Source organism: Toxorhynchites rutilus, chromosome 3 (genome assembly GCF_029784135.1).
Source record: "Toxorhynchites rutilus septentrionalis strain SRP chromosome 3, ASM2978413v1, whole genome shotgun sequence".
NCBI classification, from domain to species: domain Eukaryota; kingdom Metazoa; phylum Arthropoda; class Insecta; order Diptera; family Culicidae; genus Toxorhynchites; species Toxorhynchites rutilus.
The window spans coordinates 170,370,785-170,393,314 of NC_073746.1; the positions used below are offsets into that span (position 1 = coordinate 170,370,785).

The window sequence follows — 22,530 nt, forward strand, 5'->3', positions numbered from 1 at the left end:
TTTGGAACAGCTCTTCAGCTCAGTTGAATTTTGCAGTTGTCCACACAATCGCATATGAAACGTAATCACCATGGGACATTGCATAGTGTGCATTTTTTTAATAGACGGAAAGCAAAAAATAAACGAATTTAATTCGTAATTGTACAAAAACTAAAACTGATATGAATTCTAATAATATAATATACAACAAATACTGAATGCTGAAATCCAACATAGAAGATGCTTAGGATATGCTGAACTTAAACAACAGAAAAACCAGCAGTAGCCAAATAGAATGCCTCCAGGAATGTTGGCCGAGACAACGTTTTTTGAAAAAAAAACATCAAAAATTTTGGTAAAATTGGCTAAATTCCGAGCAGGATAAGCCGCAGGCGTACTGCTCACAAAACTATCCAAATAAATTCAATAGAAAATTTGTAGTCTCTCTTACTTCGTAGATCTCTGGATCAGAATGTTTGAAATTATGAGGTAAAACCTCCCAACTCACTTTTGACGTAGGACTACGTCTAACCTATCAATATTTTAATATTTCGATGTGAACAAGAGTTCAGTTTTTGAACGCTAATACTTCCTCAATTAATGAATGGATTTAGGTTCGAAATACACACATTGATAGGAAATATCCTCAGCAATTGTTTATATGCTACACATTACGGGTTTTCAGCTCATATAAAGTTCAAATTGGTGAAAAACTGGAAGAAAGAATTCTTTACTTTCCCATACACTTTGCGCTCCCGCAGCAAACAGCTATTCATTACAAGCAACCACGGGTACGGGCGAAAAGTATGGAAAAGGTGAAGGAGGGAGACACAAAAGAGATAAGAGATTACAAATAAATATAGGCGGTCGCTACAACCTTAACTATATGGCTATATAAAATGAGCGATGGTGGGGCTTGAGCACATTCTATCATCGGACGCCAAGCAGGATGGACGATATCTTGAAATTGATTGTCAGCAAAAGAGATATCGCTGCATTCACCGGGGATGTATGCGGTGCGATACCGCAAGAGTGAGAGACAGCAGTTTCAATGGGATGTGGAGCAGGAGAGCCTATCGAAGTGTGTTAAAAGCGGTGGAAGCGTCGCGCCGGGTGAATGAATGGCTAATAGCGCTCGATTTGATAGAATGCTGGAGTTTTTAAACGTTTTTTTTAGCTGTGACATATTTGTATGTTTGTATGTAACATCTTCGTCTATGGCGCGGTACCACATTAATTGAAATTCGACCCCTTTCCTGTTGACCGGTTGATCTGAAATTTGGAACACACCTTTATCTCTGCAGTCATTATAAAACTGCGTATTTTATGATCTTGAAAATCCAAGATGGCGACCGCTACAAAATGGCGGATTACATATTTTCTCAAAGCCCCATCAAATATGGTATCGGAGATTGACTAGTAAAACACAGTTATTTATGAAAAATGCAAATCCAAAATGGCCCCCACCACAAAATGGCGGATTACATATTTTCTCTAGACCCCATCAATATGGGTATCAAATGAAGGACTTGACTAGTAGAGCACAGATATTCATGAGGAGTGCAAAGCCCAATTATATCACGATACCAGACGGTAAATCCCTATTACGATATGCTTGCCATCAACTTTGTGTTCCTTGACGGCTGAACAATAACTCCTACAACATTTGCACAACAAATTTTGATTTTTTCGTATTTGAATCTAAACGAAATTCTTCACAGATCTATGAACATGTGGTATGGCGTTGTCATGCTGTAAAATTATCTTGCCGTTTCTATTCTTCTATTCCGGTGGATTTTTCTTCTGAGCTCTGTGTGTCTTGAAATTTCGACAGCTTTCCATGTTCTTTATCTATATAAATAAAAATGTAAGGCAAAATCTGTTGGTAAGCGGAAAACCCGAAGAAAGGATGGTCCGATTTTAGCCTTCTTTATTTTGTTGTATTCGTCTCTTCCTGTAGATCAATATAGTGGAGAGAAACATTGGAAAATTTTCGGAAAATCCTGAAGGAACGTCAGAAAATTCGGAAAATTAAATCCTCACATGTTCGAAAATTACATCATAATGAGCGTTGTTAGTCCATTCGACATTTGCGCTATCGAAATTGATCTTTGTTCGTAATTGGAAATGGATTTTCAGGCGAGATAACGCATTTTCATATCTTATATCTTCTATAAATGAAAATGGAAGACCAAATGTGTTGGTAAGCCAGAACCCGAAGAAGGAATGGTTCAATTTGAGTCATCTATATTTCGTTGTATTCGTCTCTTCCCGTAGATCAATATAGCGAAGAGAAAAATCAGGATTTTCAGACGGAATAACGCATTCCTATATCTTCTATCTAATGGAAGGCCAAATGTGTCGGTGTTCCCTAAACCCGAATTATGAATGGTCCGATTTGAGCTGTCTTTATTTTGTGATATTCTCTGTATCAAACATGTATTCCATGCAACGAAGAAACATGTTATATCCAAATGCTTGAAGAATCTTGAACGAGAATTGTGTCTGAAAATAATTTTATATTATAAGGACGAATTTTTGTAGAAGAACTAGACAATTTATAGTAAAAGGAAATTGTAAACGGTCAAAAGGTAATCAATCAATGAAGAGTTCAGTGATTGGACTCACTAACGTTCACTTAGTAAGAAAACGTGGATGTTTGAAAGTATTCAAATCAAAAAATCTATTTTGGGTGGGACGAAGTTCGTCGGGTCAGCTAGTTATTCAAATAAAAACCGTGTGCTTCTGAATCATTTCAACTACTTTTTACACATGCTTATCGATGAAGCATATTTTTGCGAGCTTTGACGAGCAAGTCATCTGGACTTTTCTTCAGAAAAAAAATAATGCAATGAATCTTTCCGCAAATGGCGTTTTCTCAGTACATAATTCGACATTTTCAGAGACGCAGAAGTTTCGCGAAAACTTGGATTAGGCAATGGTGGCAATGAAAAAAATACACCACACATTGTAAGTGTTTATATAAACTAAAACTGTCAGCATCAGCATCACCACATAAACAACGATCCGTTCAGATGGATTACTTCAATCCACCCGACGACAACAAATGCAAACAAACTGGCAATGCCAAGCAAAACATAAATAATGCAAGTATTAAAATAACAATAACATCGACAGCACTGCACAACTGTCGCACCTTGGGTCTCGGGAAAGGGGGGTCATGAGCTTAGGATACGAAATAATATACTAACCGATTCTAGAGAGTAATCCCAAATTTTGAGGCACTGTTTGTTCACTTCCCAGCCGGAGAAAATTTGTTGAACACAAAATAAAATCAACACACACCGAACAAAATTTGCCCGTCGGGTGCTTATGATAATAAACAGAACACAACAAAGCCTAAAACCGCGGAATAATCACTAATCATGAGAAGCGCGCTGATCCCGGCTCGCACACACACACGACCACATATGCGCTGCTCGAATGGAATCGCAACCCGCACACACTCACACAACCGTGCGCACCAAAATAAATCACCACACCGAAAGCGCAACTCTTTTTTGGCTCCTTTTGCTTATTTATTTTTCTTTTTTCATTTTTCAATTCAGCTCGTAATTCCTCCGCAAGGACTATATTTTACTTTTCCTTTCCGAGTTTTGGTTTTCTTTTGATCTGGCCTCTCTCATTCAAGCACTACAATTTTTTTTCTTCTTTCGATTCAATATTTGCTCTCGTGTTTTACGCGTTTCTCTCTTCTTGGTCGATATAACACACCACACAACTTATTCGTCGTTATTATTCACTGCTTTTATCGGTTCCCATCTCTTCAACGAATCACTTAGCACACTTTTCTTCCTGGCGGCGGCTCTTCCTTCAAACGGGGAGTAGCATTTCAGAACACATTCCACCTCGATTTGTGTATTCATGTGTGTATGTAACTATATCTTAGATATGTGGACCATAAAATCTTCTCTCAGCGAAATAACATCAATGACAACAATTATTCTTTTTTTTTTAATTTTGAGTAAAAACCACAACGATAACGAGAAGATGAATGACAGAAAACAAAAACTCACAAACTCTCAACAAGATTGTAACAAGATTTGCTGTTCTACGCGCTCTCTACGCGCACACTTCAGCAGCTCTCTGGCAGCACAAAACTCGCAACTCGCAACAACTAGAGGCGGCTTATCGAAAAACCACAATTCACTTTGCTGATAATGATGTTGTAAAATTGGTTTCCCTTCGCTTTCGGGATGTGTCTTTATCTTCTTTCTCCACTTCCACCGAGCGCTTTTTAAAGCTTGACACTTTGGTTTTGCTTTCTTTTATATATATTTTTTTGTGTTGTTTCCACGAGTTTCTATGCGATAAAATCTATTAATTTCTTATAACTTGCTTCTAATCCGATGTAGCATTTGATAACATGTGTAACCATCACGGTTTCAGTTTTTACACACTAAAGCCTTTTTCCAATGTTATGATTCACTTGGTTTTTCGTGAGACCTTCGCACGGATCATTTTTTCTTCCATTTCTCGATCTGTGCAAAGCTTATTCCGGTTGTGGCTGCTTTCTGTTGTCATTCATTCTGTTGCATACGTCGTCTATCTCGACGCCGCTGCTGCTGTTGCTGCCACATATTTTCATACTTTTACTAACAACAACAGGAAAAAACTACGTGTTCAAATTCATCACCACCGATCTTGGGGGCTACAGCACACACTTGGCTCTCGTTTCCAGGGAGTCTTCACAACGCAGCGCGAGCTGCCACTACAACTATGTTGGCTTGCTGCTGGCCGCAACAAGAACAAGTTTTGAAATATTTTTTGTTCGCTTCCCTTCTGCCCGAAACTGCTGCCGTTTTCGTACTGCGTTTTTTCGTGTCGCTCTGGCCACCGAGCAGGAAATCACTGCAAACGGAAATCGGTGGCGAGTCCTTGCTGCTCTTCAGGTGTGTGACGTTGGTCGACACACGTCCTAACATTTCAACGCTGCTGATTCACACACCCTTCTGTGTTCTCCAGCCTCGGGGACACAATAAACGACTCACCGCCACTAAATAACCCGTGCAAATCCTGAACCCTGCGTGGTGATAGATCTTCACAGACGCGCACGAAATAGCGACGATCGGGATGCTGTTCTCCGCGATGCTAATGATCGTGTTACCGGACATGCACACGCACACGGTAGGACACGGTGAACACACGGCAATGACGCGGGACACGTACTGAGCTAAGCAACAACCGATTCACATGACGTACGAACTCAAACTGAACCCGAGTGGGCGCTCAGTAGGTTGCGTGAATGACAACGAACGGCGGCAGCGCTCAATTTGTTCCCCTACCTACCCTCACCTTCATTGATAATGAGCCGAACAGCGAGCAGCACTCAGCGACACTCAGCGCAGCACCCGAGCCGAGCCGAGCTCAATGAACTCATTGGGATGATTGTAGCACCACTGCAGGTTCCCACTAACACACACCGTGAGAGCCCCGAGTGCGCACTCCTAAAATGGATGATTTTCGCTTCACATTGTGTGTGGTGCTACTTCGGGTGGTGCGCGAATGTGACGAGGTGATACAATAGGTTTGGCAAAGTGTTGTGGTGGTGACTTGTGTGAAGTTAGCGGATAAAAGTTCAGCGCATAAAAGTTTTTGTTGCATGCAAGTTTCTCTTCAACGTCTTGTTGGATTTAAAGAATAATGAATTATTTAAATTGAAATAAAATGAGTGTTTATTAGGTAACTTCCTTCGAAATCATGCTCATTTGTTAGAGAAATAATTCATTCATCTTTGAACATGTATCATTTTCTTCTAGATCGTGTCAGATAAAAGTTATAGAGAGAAACGTGAGCATGAGTCTATATAGGAAAATATACCATATATTAAAAATCAAAAAAAGTTGTTCGAAACATAAAAATACGCTTATCTGGGGATAGTCTCATTCGATAGAGAATTGTTTCACCTATCTTCAGCCAGAATTTCAATTTTTTTATCGGGTCTAAAAAAAGTTATAGACTGAAAAGTGAACATGGGTAATGAATTTATATATGAAAAACAAGCCAAATTTAGAAAATCATAAAAAGGTGTTCGAAACACAAAAATACGCTTATCTGGGCATAAGCTTATTTGATAGAGAATTGTTTCACCTATGTTCAGCCCGAATTTCAATTTTTTTATCGGGTCTAAAAAAAGTTATAGACTGAAACATGAACACGGGTAATGAATTTATATAAGAAAATCAAACCAAATTTAGAAAATCAAAAAAGGTGCTCGAAACATAAAAATTCGCATATCCGGGGATAGGCTTATTCGATAGAGAATTCGGCCGTTCTACGCATAGTTGTCCCATTTTCCAAACACAGCAACTAAGGAAAACGCAATCAAAGTTTTCTCGCATATTTGTCTACCAAAATCTTTAAGCATTTCAATTTAGCAATACACCGGGTTTTTTATAAGCACTATACTATTGTTTAATGAAATGTGATGAGATCCCATCACTGAATCAATTAAGCTTGATCACGGGTTTACAAATTCATGGCGGGACTGTTATGCCTGAAGTATCAACATGGGACAATTGAACTTGATGTTGTTTTTTGATATACTGGGAACAAACAATAATTTTGTTTGTGTTTTTTCGAAAAATTATGCATAGAAACATCGTTTTATGAAGAAATGAGTGATCTGCGACACCTTCGCAGAATATAAAAATCATTGTTATCAGACATTCGCGAACAAGGTGTACACGTGTTCTGTTAAACTTTTTCTTATTTGTTTGAGAATTAGTTCGTTCTTCCAAAGCAGAACAGAGTGCATTAGGCCTGCTGGAGGTGTGACATGAAATTCTTGTTCTTGAACCGACTTATTCGATATGGATCTACAAAAAATACATGGTGGGACAGTTATGAATAGAATATCAACATGAGACAATTGAACTCGGTGTTGTTTTCTTTTAAGTTGGGAATAAACTATATGTTTTTTTGTGTTTTTCAGTAAAATTATGCATAAAAACAACGTTTTAGGAAGAAAAGTGAGAATCGTCAAAAAGTAACATGGAACAACTATGCGTAGAACGGCAGAATTGTTTCACCAATCTTCAGTCAGAATTTCAATTTTTTTATCGGGACTAAAAAAGTTATAGATTGAAAAGTGAACATGGGTAATGAATTTATATAAGAAAAACAAGCCAAATTTTGAAAATCAAAAAAAGTTGTTCGAAACATAAGAATACGGTTATTTGGAAGAATGTTTATTCGATAGAGAATTGTTTCACCTATCTTCAGCCAGAATTTCATTTTTTTTATCGGGTCTAAAAAAGTTATAGATTGAAAAGTGAACATGGGTAATGAATTTATATATGAAAAACAAGCCAAATTTTGAAAATAAAAAAAAAGTTGTTCGAAACATAAAAATGCGCTTATTTGGAAAAATGCCTAATCGATAGAAAATCGTTTCACCTATATTCAACCATAATTTCAAATTTTTTCAATCGGGTCTAAAGAAAGTTATTGACTGGAACGTGGACTTGTGTGATGGGTTTGTATGAGAAAAACATACCAAATTTTGAAAATCGAAAAAAGTTGTTCGAAACATAAAAATGCGCTTATTTGGAAGAATGTTTATTCGATAGAGAATTGTTTCACCTATCTTCAGCCAGAATTTCAATTTTTTTAATCGGGTATTAAATGTGATTTACTGAACAACATGTCACAAGCTGGATGGGAAGAAATTTTCCAACTGTGAAAGCTGTGGCGAGTGGCAAACGTAATAGCTAAACAGGAAGGTTTAATCGAACAAGATGGGAATATCGAGTGATAACAAAAACACAACACCAAAGGTTCTTTTCAGAACCATCAACATATTCATAAAGAGTAAACAGTAAACTAATCCAGTTTTCAGGTAGATAGGTAGGTATTCACGTAGGAGAAGAAAATAAAACAATATATTTAAAATATATATTTGACAAAAGCTGTCCGCTTTGTATAGTCCTACGTCGGTTATGTCCCCGACATTACCCACCCGTCTTTTTTACTAACCGATTCTAATAATCGACATATCAAATTAAATCCAATCACCTCGTCTTTTTAGGAAAAAAAACTTTAGTTGCAGAAAATTTAAACTTTGTTTCCGTTATTATTGATTGTATTTGTTTTTCATAGATATCGTGGTCTCGGGACCAATATTTTTTATATTTTTTCCTAGAAAGCTGAGGTTTTGACGTAGGACTACGTATTTCGTTTCTATACTGGGCTGTAAGTTCGAAGTTTCGAAAACGAAAGCGTTACGCCGGAGAACAAGATCTTGCGCGTTAATAGCTCCTAAACAACTGAACGAAATTGTATGATAAACACTTCATTCGAAAGATAAAATGTATACGCGTTATATACTTGTTACTTTTTGATCCAAAAACTTGTTTCAATACCCCTAAAATTGCTTTTAAAACAGCCTTATATACACCAATCAGTATATAAGCGAGTGCCGCTCGGAAATCCACTCAGTTATGATTGCGCAACGATTTAGGTACGATCGCTAAAATGGATGGATAATTCCCTAACGAAGACTTCAAAACCATGGAGCCTGTGGAAATCGGCATAGCAAATTAGATGCAAGCAGCGGGAACTTTTGTATTCGTTTGCGTTTTTGCAAATTGGAATGTTTGCCCAACACAGATTTCAAAAACATGGAGCCTGAGGAAATTGGCATTGCAAAATACAGTAGAACTCCGATTATCCGCGAAATAGTCGGGCTAGCTCACCGCGGATTACGAAAATCGCGGATAACACAACAAATGACTAAAAATGAGGTGCAAACACAAAAAAAAAATTAGTGGGTTATATCTATGATATAACCGCAAGGTTCACGTGGAACTACCTTAGCTGAGCAATCATTCGTTTGTATTGATTAAATTCTTGATTGAATGAAACAGTTTCCAAATTCAATTGAGTTCAATATATTTGCTCTGTGAGTGAAAAAAATGAACAAATGCCGTGTAAAGTCAATTCATTTATTGTGATTGATTGTTCTTCGTTACAAGTAAATTTAATGACGGACCTTTTACGTTTGGTATGATGACTAGAACAAAATATATGTACGGAAGAATTATCAAACGTTTGATGAACCAGCCTAAGGCTGAAAATCTTTCCAATAAAGACAAAAAAAAATTATCAAACGATTATTTTATTTTACATTTCCCTCTGAAGTTTACATCCCAAAAGTGTACATACTTCTCGAATCTCGAATTTGCTTGAAACTGGGAACTTCATTCGCTTCTAGTGGCTGCACGATTTTCCCAGGTTCCTAAGTTTAGAAGATCATGTTAGGACAGACATATTCCACTCTGCACAAAGGCAAGCGAGGACAAAAGTACTCGCAGTTTGCATTTATTTGCAGAGCCGATTTCCCCAGAAACCACGGTTTTGAAGTCTGTGTTAGGGAAACACATTTCAATCGGAACAAAAATACCCCCGATTTGTATGAATTCGCAATGCCGATTTCCCCACGCTTCATGGATTTGAAGTCTGTGTTACCCCCGACTTGCATGAATTTGAAATACCGATTTCTCCAGGCACCTTGGTTTAGAAATCTCTATTAGGGAACACATTTCGGTGGGAACAAAAGCTCCCCCTACTTTCGTGTGTTCTTTTTCTTCTTTTTGGCTTTAAGAGGGTTTAAACTTTTCAGTTCACTCGCCTCTAGGCTCTTTCGTGTGCTTGCAATGCCGATTTCGCTGCTTGGTTTTAAAGTCTGTGTTAGGGAACATTTTTCGATGAGAACAAAAGTCCCCCTACTTTCATGTATTTGCAATGCCGATTTCCCCAAGGCTGCTTGGTTTTGATGGCTGTGTTAGGGAAACCGTAAATCGGGCCAATCAAAACGATGCAGTTAGGGCGTTTAGATAACGCCTAATATTTTACAGTTATTCAATTGTTTATCTAATGAAAAACAACATTTTGTTAGTTGCGATAGATGCGTAGAAATATTCCCTATCAAGTGATGCAAACATCTCTCCTATCCAGTACGAAATGTTCGAGCTATAAGCATTCGAAATCTTTCATTTTTTCCTTCATGTTCTGTGTTTAGGTTTTCATTTTACCCTCCATATATTCCGGTTAGACGTAGTCCCACGTCAAAACAGATATTTCAGCATGAAAACAATGATTTCATCAATACAGAAATCATTGAACTATCCATCTGTAAGGTTGTGTATACCAGTTGTCAAATAATGTGAAAGTCATGACCAAAACAAAAGAACAAAAACCTACCACTCAATGACAAATTTAGGGTAGGTTCAAAGAATGAGTATGCAACTCGCTTTCGCATTGCAGATACATTCAAGCCGGCAATACTTTTATACCCCCAAGCTTTGGCCCGATTATTTAAGACAGCATTGGGAGATATCTCTTCATGTCGCCAGCTCACTGAATTTCTACGCATATCGTTTGATGATTAGGCAAAATTTTGATAACTATTTGCTGTGATAACTACTACCATAATGCATGAATTGATTTAAATTGGGATTTGTTTGCAATTGAATTCGTATATAGTTTCATTCATTCACTAATTTAATCAATAATTTAATCAATACACACAAAAAAAGATAACACTGCGCAGCGGCGATATCGTACCCAATGAGGAACATCAGAGGTGGGATTATTGCTAATTGAAGAAATACAATCGATTACTAAGTCAACGGCAGTCCTACGTCAATCTTGCTATTATATCATATCATAGGCATTATTATCATAGGCATAACCCATCCATAGTTTTTTACATAACATATCTCAGAATCAGAGATGTGTTCTTTTTCTTTTTTAAGTTATGGTTTTCCAAAGTTAACTGATGATTTGGAACAGGGTTGTCAACTATAATTTTCAAAAATCAGGAAGAATGAATATAAAAATCAGGAAGAAACCAGAATAGTCTATATTAGGTTGTCCGGAAAGTTCGTTGTCGATTTTTCGGGAAAACAGAAATATCATATTTGTAGGCAGACATATTTAAAAAAAAACATGAAGTGGGTTATATCTATGGTATAACCGCAAGGGTGACGTAGGACTATCGTTGATTTAGAGATCATTTGTATGAAGTTGAATCTGAATTCATTCTGAATGAATGAATATTTGGAGAACTTCGAAAACGAGAGCGTTACGTTGGAGGCACAAGGTTTTATGCATCCAATATTGGATACGGAAATATCCTACTGATGGGGAAGAATAATCTTCTGAAGCTATCCTGTTAATTGCAATTGATTGAAAAACCACAAAACCAAATGTATTTGATCACAGTGTTACATGGAAAGAAAACATTCAAATAAACTCTTTAACATGAATATATTTTGAAAATTCCCAAAGGAACTGGCAGATCATTTTCAGTAACGATTAGATATTTCCACATTTTCCTCGATACTGGAAGCCCACCAGTGGTTAATGCCAACTCGATAACCACCTGTTAATAGCACTTTATTGAAATATATTTGGTCACAGTGTTACATGGATAGAAAACATTTAATTAAATTCATTCACATGAATATATTCTGAAAATTCCCAAAGGAACTGGCAGATTATTTTCAGTAACGATTAGATATTTCCGGAACTTTCTCGATGCTGAATGGCATCCTAACGGAAAGAGTTCTGCGCGTGTATGTGTCGATCCTTCGCCGTCCACCTCCTCCAGCACGTCAGGCAACGATGTTGTCTTGTCGATGTCCTCACGAAAAATGAATGTGTCTCACCACCAGAATATCGCTTAAGTATGCTTTTTGTGTGTGATTGAATCGAGAGAAGGTGTGGTTTACGATGGCAATTTGGAAGGCAAATTAGAGGGGAATGAACTCTCTGAGCTCGGAACTTTCGGCGAATGAGCAATAATCGATTGCGGGCGCATACAATATTGGATACGGAAATATCCTACTGATGGGGAAGAATAATCTTCTGAAGCTATCCTGTTAATTGCGATTGATTGAAAAACCACAAAACCAAATGTATTTGGTCACAGTGTAACATGGATAGAAAACATTCAACTAAACTCTTTCACATGAATATATTTTGAAAATTCCCAAAGGAACTGGCAGATTATTTTCAGTAACGATTAGATATTTCCACAGCCCACCAGTGGTTAATGCCAACTCGATAACCACCTGTTAATAGCCGCGCGTGTATGTGTGTGTAGCGATGTCTTCCCAGGGAACCGTTTGTGGCATCACTCTCCTCCTGATAGATTCCCTTCTGGCCTAGGGTGCACAAACAGGCTCTTGGTGACACCGTTCATCCGCGCTTTCATTATAAATAAAGAGCTTCACCGCAACAGCGACAACATGCTCCAATCGCTGTTCAATTAGAACTGAGTGGATTTCCGAGCGCCGCTCGCTTATATACCGATTGGTGATTTCAATAGACTGTTTTGAAAGCAATTTTAAGACTATTGAAACAAGTTTTTGGATCAGAAAGTAACAAGTATATAACGCGTAGACATTTTATCTTTCGAATGAAGTGTTTATCATACCATTTCGTTCAGTTGTTTAGGAGCTATTAACGCTCAAAATCTCGGTCTCCGGCGTAACGCTTTCGTTTTCGAAATTTTGATTTTACACCCCGGTATAGAAATGAAAGACGTAGTCCTACGTCAAAACACAGTTTTGCTTCACAATCTATCACGCAGCTTACAAATTTTATCCTCCCAGAACATGTTTACTTTCTCGACTGCTGTCCATTTTTTTTTCTCTCGTTAGCTCGTTTTTTTATCTAAATTACAACTTCACAATCAACAAATATTTAATAAATTTCCAAAATTCACTCTTAAACTGTTTCTCAATTCCCGGAATCTTTTTTATAAAACCGAACAACGGTTCTGCTGCCCTTAGATTGAAGGAAATTGTTCTTACCGTCAGCCATAAGGCCGCTTTATGTCAATTCAATGACCTTCAACATTGAAATTTGATTTTTTGGAGTGGTGAAACTATTTTAAACAACCACTCAGGAACACTTTTATGACGTAGAACTACGTCTTTCAGGAAGGGTGCCAAATCAGAAAACAGGTCACGTTTTTATGAAATAAAGTTAACGTTAATAATTATTTTCACTGTGAATGAATTTTCATGATTTGCATACCAATCGAATCGGAAGTTTTGTTTGATATGCTATACATTACATAACGCTAATCTCTAAACGGTTTAAATTCATGAAAACTGGAAGAATTTCCTTTTTCCCGTATATTTGTTTTGCCGATTTTTGTGCTAACCCTACCCGTATTGCGAATGCCTATAACTCGAGCATTTCTTGATAGATCGGAAAGATGTTTACATCAATTGATAGGAAATAATTCTACGCGTCTATCACAATTAATCAAATATTATTTTTCTTGAGATGAACAATTGAATAACTGTAAAATGTCAAGCGTTATCTAAACGCCTTAACTGCCAAGTTTTGATTGGTCTGATTTTCGGTTTCCCCAACACAGACTTCAGAATCGATCTACCTGTGGAAATCCGCATTGCAAATATATATGCAAGTCGGGGATATTTTTGTTCCCACCGAACTGTGTTTCCCTAACACGGACTTCCAAATTGATGTGCCTAGGGGAATCCGCTTTGCAAATACATGCAAGTCAGGGGTATTCTTCGGTTTTGAGTACTTTTGTACTCGCTTGTCGTTGTGCAGACCGAAATATGTTTCCCTAAAACGTACTTTTAAACTGACAAGCCTGGGGCAATCGTCATTTCAGATACTAGAGACGAATAAACTTTCGCGGTTCGTGGTTCGAGAACAACGTAAACATGAGATGTGCAATAATTGCAAAGGGAAATGTAAAATACAATGATCGTTTGACAATTCTTCCGTTCACATATTTTTGCAGTCCTAGGCATCATATCAAACGTAAAAGGACGATCATCAAATTTATTATATTCAAAGTGGTAAACAAGTGGATTGCATAATATAATTGCGCAGTTCTACGTCGAAAATATGCGGTCATGTCCTAGATACAACCCGTTACATTTTTTTTTGTTTTTGAGATATATTTTTTGTATGCTGATTTTGAAAAAATATACTTGTTTTTAAAAACTTGTAACCTTCAAACCGTTTGATTAATTTTCGAACGTTTTACTTCAAGTATTAATTATTTATCATTATTTTATTTTTAAAAGTAGAACCATTTAGGGATGTTTTTGTTGATTATGGCGATTTGTGTATGTCTATTTGATTTGTGTAGATTATTAATTTTTCTCATTTGTAATTGTTACTTTTTTATTGGTTCGAACAAAGTATTTCTTGGAATGGGCTTGTGTAAGGAATACATCCGGGTTTTGGAGAGTTCAATTTTTTGCACAAATATAGTCGAAAACAATCTGCGTTTCATTTCTTCTTCTTCTTCAATGGCACTAACGTTCCTAGAGGAACTTCGCCGTCTCAACGTAGTATTACTTACGTCATTTTTATTAGTACTTAGTTGAGATTTCTATGCCAAATAACACGCCTTGAATGCATTCTGAGTGGCAAGCTCTAGAATACGCGTGATCACAGTGCAAGTCGGAGGCGTTTCATTTAGGCAAGGATACTAAACATCCTTGGATCAAGGATAAGAAAAACGATTTGTTGGACTGGTAATTTCGTTTTGCAGACTTGAACCAAGTGGAAACCCATCGGAGAGTCTCTAGTTCAAACAGTTTACCCGAGCAGTACGCTACTGTAGATGAGCTAAACCTAAACGATTATTGAAATCTGAAAATTGATAATTTTGACGCTTTTCGTTGATTAAATAATGAGAAATTCAAAACTGTTGCATAGCAATTGAGCAGCGAAAATGAGTATATTCAGCACATTGTACGATTATTCTGAACTGAATTGAATGCTTCTTGAAGTACTTAATAATGTATATGAGCATTGAAAATGGGTGCCAATGAAAATGGTCATCTCGAATATCAAAAAGTTACCCCATAAAAAATGTTCACCACCTCGAAAAAACACCTTATGCAAAATATCAGCTCAATCGGACTTAAAGGAGAGTGGCGCAAAGCGGTCAAAGTTTAAGTTTTTTGAAAATCGAAAAATCACCCGAGTGAGGAGTAAAGGAAATCGGGGTTTTCGAAAAAAAATTTTTTGATGCCAAATGTCTTAAAATGACATGTAACGTCGAGATCTAGTGTCATGTCGAAATTTTTTTTTTGTCAAAAATCTGTACTCTTTTTTCGGAATACGGAATAGTAATAGTTATCTCGATTTTTCATTCGGAACTTGCTACGAAATGTTGATTCACATGATAATATACCCTATGCAAAATATTAGCTCATTCGGACTTCATTTACTGGTGTCACAGACGTTAAAAATTGAGTTTTTTGAAAACCAAAAATCACCGGAAATCGGGGCTTTAAAAAAGTCCTAGAGTGCAGATTTTTGACAAATAAAATATTTTCGAAATGACACTAGATCTCGTTCATGCCATTTTGAGACATTTGGCATCCAAAATATTTTTTTTTTCAAAACCCCGATTCCGATTTTCAAAAAAACCCAAACTTTGACCGCTTTGCGCCACTCTTCCTTGAGTCCGATTGAGCTGAAATTCGGTATAGGGTGTTTTTTCGAGGTGGTGATCATTTTGTATAGAGTTACTTCTTGAAGGGTCGATTGTTTCCCATACATTCCCTGACACCATAATGAGCATAGATTCAAAACTAGCTGAACTAGTGCACACTATATTGACACTTAACAACAACATGTTGCAACAAGAAATATACATCCTATAGAGATTTCTAGTTCCTCCAATGAGTATGACCAAAGTATGAATCACTACGCGATTGGCAACCCTGAACGATAATGAATTCCATATAACATTATTTTGGTTTTCATTTTCAAGACCATTTCAATTCATCATACACATCATCCGCCGCACACATGCAGCCTTGCAAGCCGTACAACAAACACATGCACGCACCAGCAGCCAGCCAGTCGAACTTGTTATTTGCGCTGCTGACGGAACGAGTGTATGTTGATAGTAAACTGACGCCTTCTGTTTAGCTAACTCGGCACTCTGTCGTCTCGTGGCGCATTACAAGCAAAGTTCCTGGTATTTTTAATCGCATGTAATCAACAAAATCTAACTGAGCATCAGAATTTTAGACATTTTGGTCTCTGCCGCTGCTGCTGCTGCAGTCAGCATTTTTGGTGCTGAGTTCCTCTTACTGCATCCTGGTGTGAGTTCCGTGGGTGGGATGCGCTCTCATTTCTCGCGTATCTCGCGTTGATCGTGGCCTCACAGCCGATTCCACACTGTCGACTCAACTGAAAGTGTGGGGTCTCAATGGTTCGGAACCCACTCTCTCACTCTCATTCTCTCTGGAGATGTGTTGCGATGGCTCACAGTTAAATGCTATTATTGAGAAACTGCTAGTTATGTCGTCATTCTCCGAATAATTAATACACGTTGTTTCGTTTACATAGTTTTCAATCAATAAACAATAAAAATAAGAATTACCTTTTAAAGCGAGTAACATAAATAATAGAACGGATTAAGAAAATAATATGCTATTCTACGACCAAACATAATACTCTTTCCGAAGAGGGAACTGAAAACATGCATCAAAAAGTGCTAGACAACAAAAATTTGATTGAGGATCGATGACACCATGCATACCACGATATCACGCCACTCATTCGCTCGCTCAACACAAGATCCGCGATGAGACGAGTGTCCGCCAACATGTAGACATCATCGTCATCGTCATCACGTTGCGATGGTTCCACCACCACAATGTGCGCGGCGCGAAGTTGTGTGTGCTGCTCTCATGCACCCCATTGGACATGCGTCAAAATGCAAATTTTACTGCTATTCCTACGTGTCCGTTCGTCCGTCTGATGGGGTCTCTGCTGGTGAACAACAACGGGTTGCGGGTGTGTGGGCACACGCGGGTGTCCCCACCGGAACGAAAGCGGGAAAAGTGAGAACCGAGCGGGGGTTTGTTTTGATTGCTTTCGCGTTCCTCGTGTTCTCGAAAAGCCGATTCCGCTTAGCGCAGACTTTGTCGCATCGCCTCACCGGTCGACCCCATCCAAGGAAGTGAATTTGATTTTAGTTTTGTCACAAGTGAAATGAAACTATTTCAAATACTGTATTTGACTCGATTATCCGGGATTCGATTATCCGGAATTTTAGACCTGATTATCCGGAGTATTTTATTTTCGATTTTCGGAAATTTTAAATAATTTGTATATTGATTCCATATTGAATAGCCAGTATGGGTAGTAGAACACAGTTATTAATGAAAAATGCAAATCTAAAATGGCCGCCACCACAAGATGGCGCCAAATATATTTTTTTCACAACCCCATCAATATGGGTATCAAATGAAAGGGCTTGACTAGTAGAATATAGTTATTTGTGAAAAATGTAAATCCAAGATAGCGGTCACTACAAAATGGAGGATTACATATTTTCTCAGAACCACAACAATATGGATATCAAATAAATAGGATTGACTAGTAGAAAACAGTCATTTATTAAAAAATCAAATCCAAAATGCCCGCCACAATATGGCGCCATGTATATTTTTTCATAACCCCATCAATATGGGTATCAAATGAAAGGGCTTGACTAGTAGAACACAGTTTTTTATGAAAAATGCAAATTCAAAATGGACACCACCACAAAATGGCGCCATATTTTTTCAAATCACCATCAATATAGGTATCAAATGAAAGAATGGACACATTAGATCATGAAAAATCCTAATCCAAGATGGCCGCAGTTCCCAAATGAAAGAATGGACACATTAGATCATGAAAAATCTAAATCCAAGATGGCCGCAGTTCCCAAATAAACAATTACTTTTTAATGGTTTCATGCAGCTTGCCCTGTTTGTATGTATGTTTGAGAGTTTGCAGGATTTCCCCACATTAATTGAAATTTGACCCCGTTCCTGATCACTGATTGATCTGAAATTCGGAACATACCTTTAATTCTACTGCCATTATAAAACTGCGTATTTCATTATCTTGAAAAATTTAATTTGGTCGACGCTAAAAAATGGCAGAATGGCTTCACTTGGTGAAAACACTACATTATAAACAACATAAATTCGAAAAGATACACGCCACAAAATGGTCGACTATGTATTTTTTTGCAATCTCCTCAATATTGGTATCAAATGAAATGATTTCACTAATAGAATACAGTAACAGTTCGGCTGAAAAGTTCATTAGGTTGACGTCTAGATGGCGCCTCTTGCAAAAATCTACTTGATTATCACAAAGCATCATCTTTCAATGGATACGTGTCAAAATTTTACAGGTATCGGTCGATTGGTTCGTGAGTTACAGCATTGAGAGTGCAGCAACTTTTGTTATTGTGAAAAAATGGAAAATCTGAATTTCGTGTATTGATAAAGCATTGCTTCTTGATGGAAAAAATACAGTGCAACCCAGAGCATGGCTTAACAAACGTTATCCGGACTCTGTTCCAGCAGAGCCAAAAAGCAATGATTTATCAATACACGAAATTCGGATTTTTAAATTTTTTTCATGGAATACGCAGTTTTATAATGACAATATTAAAGATGTATTCTAAATTTCAGATCAAACGGTCAACAGGAAGGGGATTAAATTTCTATTAATGTGGGTCCAAGCTAGATAAAACATAGTTGAAACATTACATTGAACTATCCATGGTTTTCCAAGCTGCAATCTGTATCTATACACCATCTGCAATATAAATTAGTGCAAATCATAATTATATTACGTTTACCGAGAGAAAATTGGATTTTTTATGAATCGATTATCCGGAGGATTCGATTATCCGGAGTGAAAAAAAATCAATACTCCAGATAATCGAGTCCGACCTGTAGTGGAAAAAGTTTGTAATGTTTGTGAGTGTTCTTTCGAGGAAAAATCAATCCCAAGAAACATTAGATCAATAATTTCTATTTTTTTTTCTAACTATATTTTCTTCTAACATATAATTACTATTTTCTGTACACGATAAACAAAAAGAACCCCCTGAGCGTATTATTTGATACGTCACACATCAAGTGATTTCACTACTCTACTGAGCGTTCTAGCGCCCTATGTTATGCAAGTACACCACGAGTGAGACTCGATGTTGTACGCGAATGTTAATTGGGTTAATGCTTCACTTCACTTCTTTGTTTTTAAGAGGCTTTAAACTTTGCGGTTCTTTCGCCTCTAGTGTTAATGCGGAGTTAGCAACTCTGCTGCATTCGACAAGTTCCATAACGACAATGCAATCGCAAAGCTGGTAAAGTTCGGATTTACAGGAAGGATGAAAGATGTCCAAGGATGGCAACTTGGCGCTACCACCGACGATAAAAAATTCCAGCGTTTTGACGTGGGACTACGTGTTTCATTTCTATACCGGGGTGTAAATTCAATGTTTCGTAAACGAAAGCGTTACGCCAGAGAACGAGATTTTGAGTGTTAATAGCTCTCAAACAACTGAACGAAATTGTATGATAAACACTTCATTCGAAAGATAAAATGTCTACGTGTATATAACTTTTTGGTTACTTTTTGATCCAAAAACTTGTTTCAATAGCCCTAAAATTGATTTCGAAACAATTTTAAGGCTATGAAGGCTAAATCACTAATCGGTATATAAGCGAGCGCCACTCGGAAATCCACTCAGTTGTAATTGAACAGTGATTGGAGCATGTTTCCGCTGTTGTGACGAAGCTAACTTTGTCCATCATGAAACGCTGATGAACGGTGTCACCACGAGCCTGTTTGTGCACCTTAGGCCAGAAGGGAATCCATCAGTAGAATATTTTCGTATCCAATATTGGATGCAAAAAATGTTGTGCCTCCAACGTAACGCTCTCGTTTTCGAATTCCCCCAAATATTCATTTATTCATTCATTCAGAATGGAATCAGATTCAACTTCAAACAAATGATCACTAAATCAACGATAGTCCTACGTCAACGTTGTTTCTTTACCACAGATATAACTCACTTTCATTTTTTTTTGGGTACTTTTGGTATTCCGTAAGGAAGCCGCCTCGTCTCGTTATTTGAGACATCTCTGTCGAACAAAGTTTTTTTTCTATCTCTTGAAATAACCGATATAGCGCCTTTTTTCTAAGTTACGTTAGGGTCACCATAAAAAAAAAGATTTTTTGCTCTTACTTTTATATGCCAAATTCTACATATAAACTGTCTTCAGAAGGCTTTTAGAACTTACTCTTTCTGGGGCAAACATAAAAAATGTTTGTTGACTGAATTTGAAAGAACAAATTTCACTCTATATAATATGTGATTTTCAAAACTATGTTATTTTTTTTGTGTTTGAGTAAATTAAAATTGAATTAATCATGAGTTTTTGGGTAAAAAACATCAATAACTTTAAGTAGGATTAAGGTATTGACAGGTTCTGCATCGCAAAATGTTGTAATTGATAAGCTCTAAAAGTCGTACGAAGACAGTTTTGATGTAGAATTTGAAATATAAAAGTTAAAGCAAAAAAAAAACGTTTTTTCATGGTTACCCTAATGCAACTTATATAGAAAGCGCAAAAAACAAACTTGTGCGAGATATTTGTACTTTAGACAAAAACTGTCTTCAACAAAGTTGTTACATATGATAGAGCGCTCATTTTTATGTTATCAAAAAAATGGTGATCAAAATTGTCGATGAAATAAAAAATCTAACTTTCTTATCTTTATAGATATAGATAAACATAGTTGAACAATGTTGTAGCCCCAATCATTTTAAACAACTTTGTAGAACAAAGTTTTTTCTATCTTTTAATATAATCAATTAAGCGGGTTTTTTCCTAAGTTGAAAAAACGGGGTTTTTTGCTTTAACTTTTATATTTCCAATTCTACTTCAAAACTGTCTTCATACGACTTTCAGAGCTTATCAATTCCAACATTTTGCGATGCTCTAAAGATCTTGACGAATCGATTCTCTAAACGGCGTAGGAATCGATTCACTGATTAAATCGGTACCAAAGAATCGATCTTTGAAAAATTAAATGCGCTTTTTACAACTTATGTATTCATCCTATATGAGAGCCGTCTTTTCTTTAAATAGGCACCACATTTCATATTTCTATTCAGACCTAAAAAGGAAAATTCGTTTCTCAGTATGAAGGCCACAAAAAAACTTTAAAACCCAGAGAAGTTGCATTTTCTAGGGCATTCAACTAGTACCGTCATGGAATTATTCAATTGAATAAATTAGTTGAAAATTATTATTAACAATTCAACAACTGTTATTTACTCACAACTCAGCCAGCAATAATCCAAAAAAAAAATCCGTCCGTACCACACGTCTGGGATTTAGCCGAAACCGATCCTTCCCAGTAAACATTACATTAGACCGTATGAATAGCCATAATTGGAGGCGATATACGTATATGCCATATTTATACCCATATAAAGCCGTATATAACGATATACGATGCTTTTTACACTAATATGCGATTTGACCCGACAATGCCAAATAAAATGAATAGAATGTGCGTATAAAAAACTGCATATCGGTATAGTAGGATGATAGTTATACCGATGTACGACTTAATTCAATAATGATATAGGAAATCGTGTTTCTGCATTTTATACGATTTTGGATACACATGATGCATCTTTTGATTGATATACGATTGTAATTTAATACGAATTTATATGCGCCCGTTCTAGGAAACAATATTTCGGCTGGAACTGATGTTCTCATACAATTTCATCACAATTTTTATTGGCAGTGAATGGGAAGGTGTAAATATAACTTGTGACCGCTTGTTTTTTATTGACCAAACGTACACAACTGCTTCTCCTAATTTTACGACTATGATTGGGCGATTTTTATTAAAAAATCGATCTTGACAAATCGATTCTTAAAAAAGCGTTGGAATCAATTCACAGTTTGAATCGCTGTCAGAGAATCGGTCTTTGGAAAATCTAAAACTTTTCGATTTTTCTAGAAAAATCGGACTGACTCTGTCAACAAGCTTAATGAAGTGATCAACATGTTTTTCGAAGTCGATTCTTTGTACTCGACGAAATCATCGAAATCAATCTTTTTCTTCCGATTTTTCGATCTTAGAACAACTTTTTCGTAGATTTGTTTTTCAGTTTACATCGATTTAAATCTCGCCAAAGACCATATAACAAATTCTACAAACATAATGTCAGTTCATATAATTGAAGTCGATGTAAACTGAAAAACAAATCTACAAAAAGTTTTTCTAAGATCGAAAAAAATCGTAAGAAAAAGATCGATTTCTGCGATTTTGTCGAGTACAAATCGTTGATTTAAAAAATCGGAAATCGGAATGGAAGAGACTGATTTTCTAAATCCTACTTTGCGCTTTGTTGTGGATACACCCACTGAACGCATCGATTCTCCTGAACTTTAGGATCAACTAAATCTGAAAGCACCACCTTGACGGTTCCGAAGGATCCCATTCCTGCGGGACCATACTTCGGCTTGTGTGAGAAGTGCTGTTGGAAAGAAGGATTATGTCAGCCTCACGTGGGCATATGATATATGTAGATCGCTCTTTAACCACTTTAGTGATGGTATGCATGGTCAGAATACGAGGTCCAGGTTAAGGTGAAACGATGTCTCGTCAGAAGGCTATCCATCCGCT

At 36.9% G+C, this 22,530-nt stretch overlaps 1 protein-coding gene across 18 annotated transcripts in view; it reads right to left on the reverse strand.

Moving 5' to 3' along the window:
* The window catches only part of LOC129779208 (nuclear receptor coactivator 1), a 530,617-nt gene that overhangs the window by 380,525 nt on the left and 127,562 nt on the right, over positions 1–22,530 (reverse strand). Inside the window, exon 1 of one of the 18 annotated variants that reach the window (XM_055786540.1) lies at positions 3,192–5,193. The exons of the other annotated variants lie outside the window; for them this stretch is intronic. The gene's annotated coding sequence lies outside the window, so the exon portion shown is untranslated. Of the gene's footprint in view, positions 1–3,191; positions 5,194–22,530 lie in introns of those variants that run through there. 18 annotated transcript variants of the gene reach the window in all.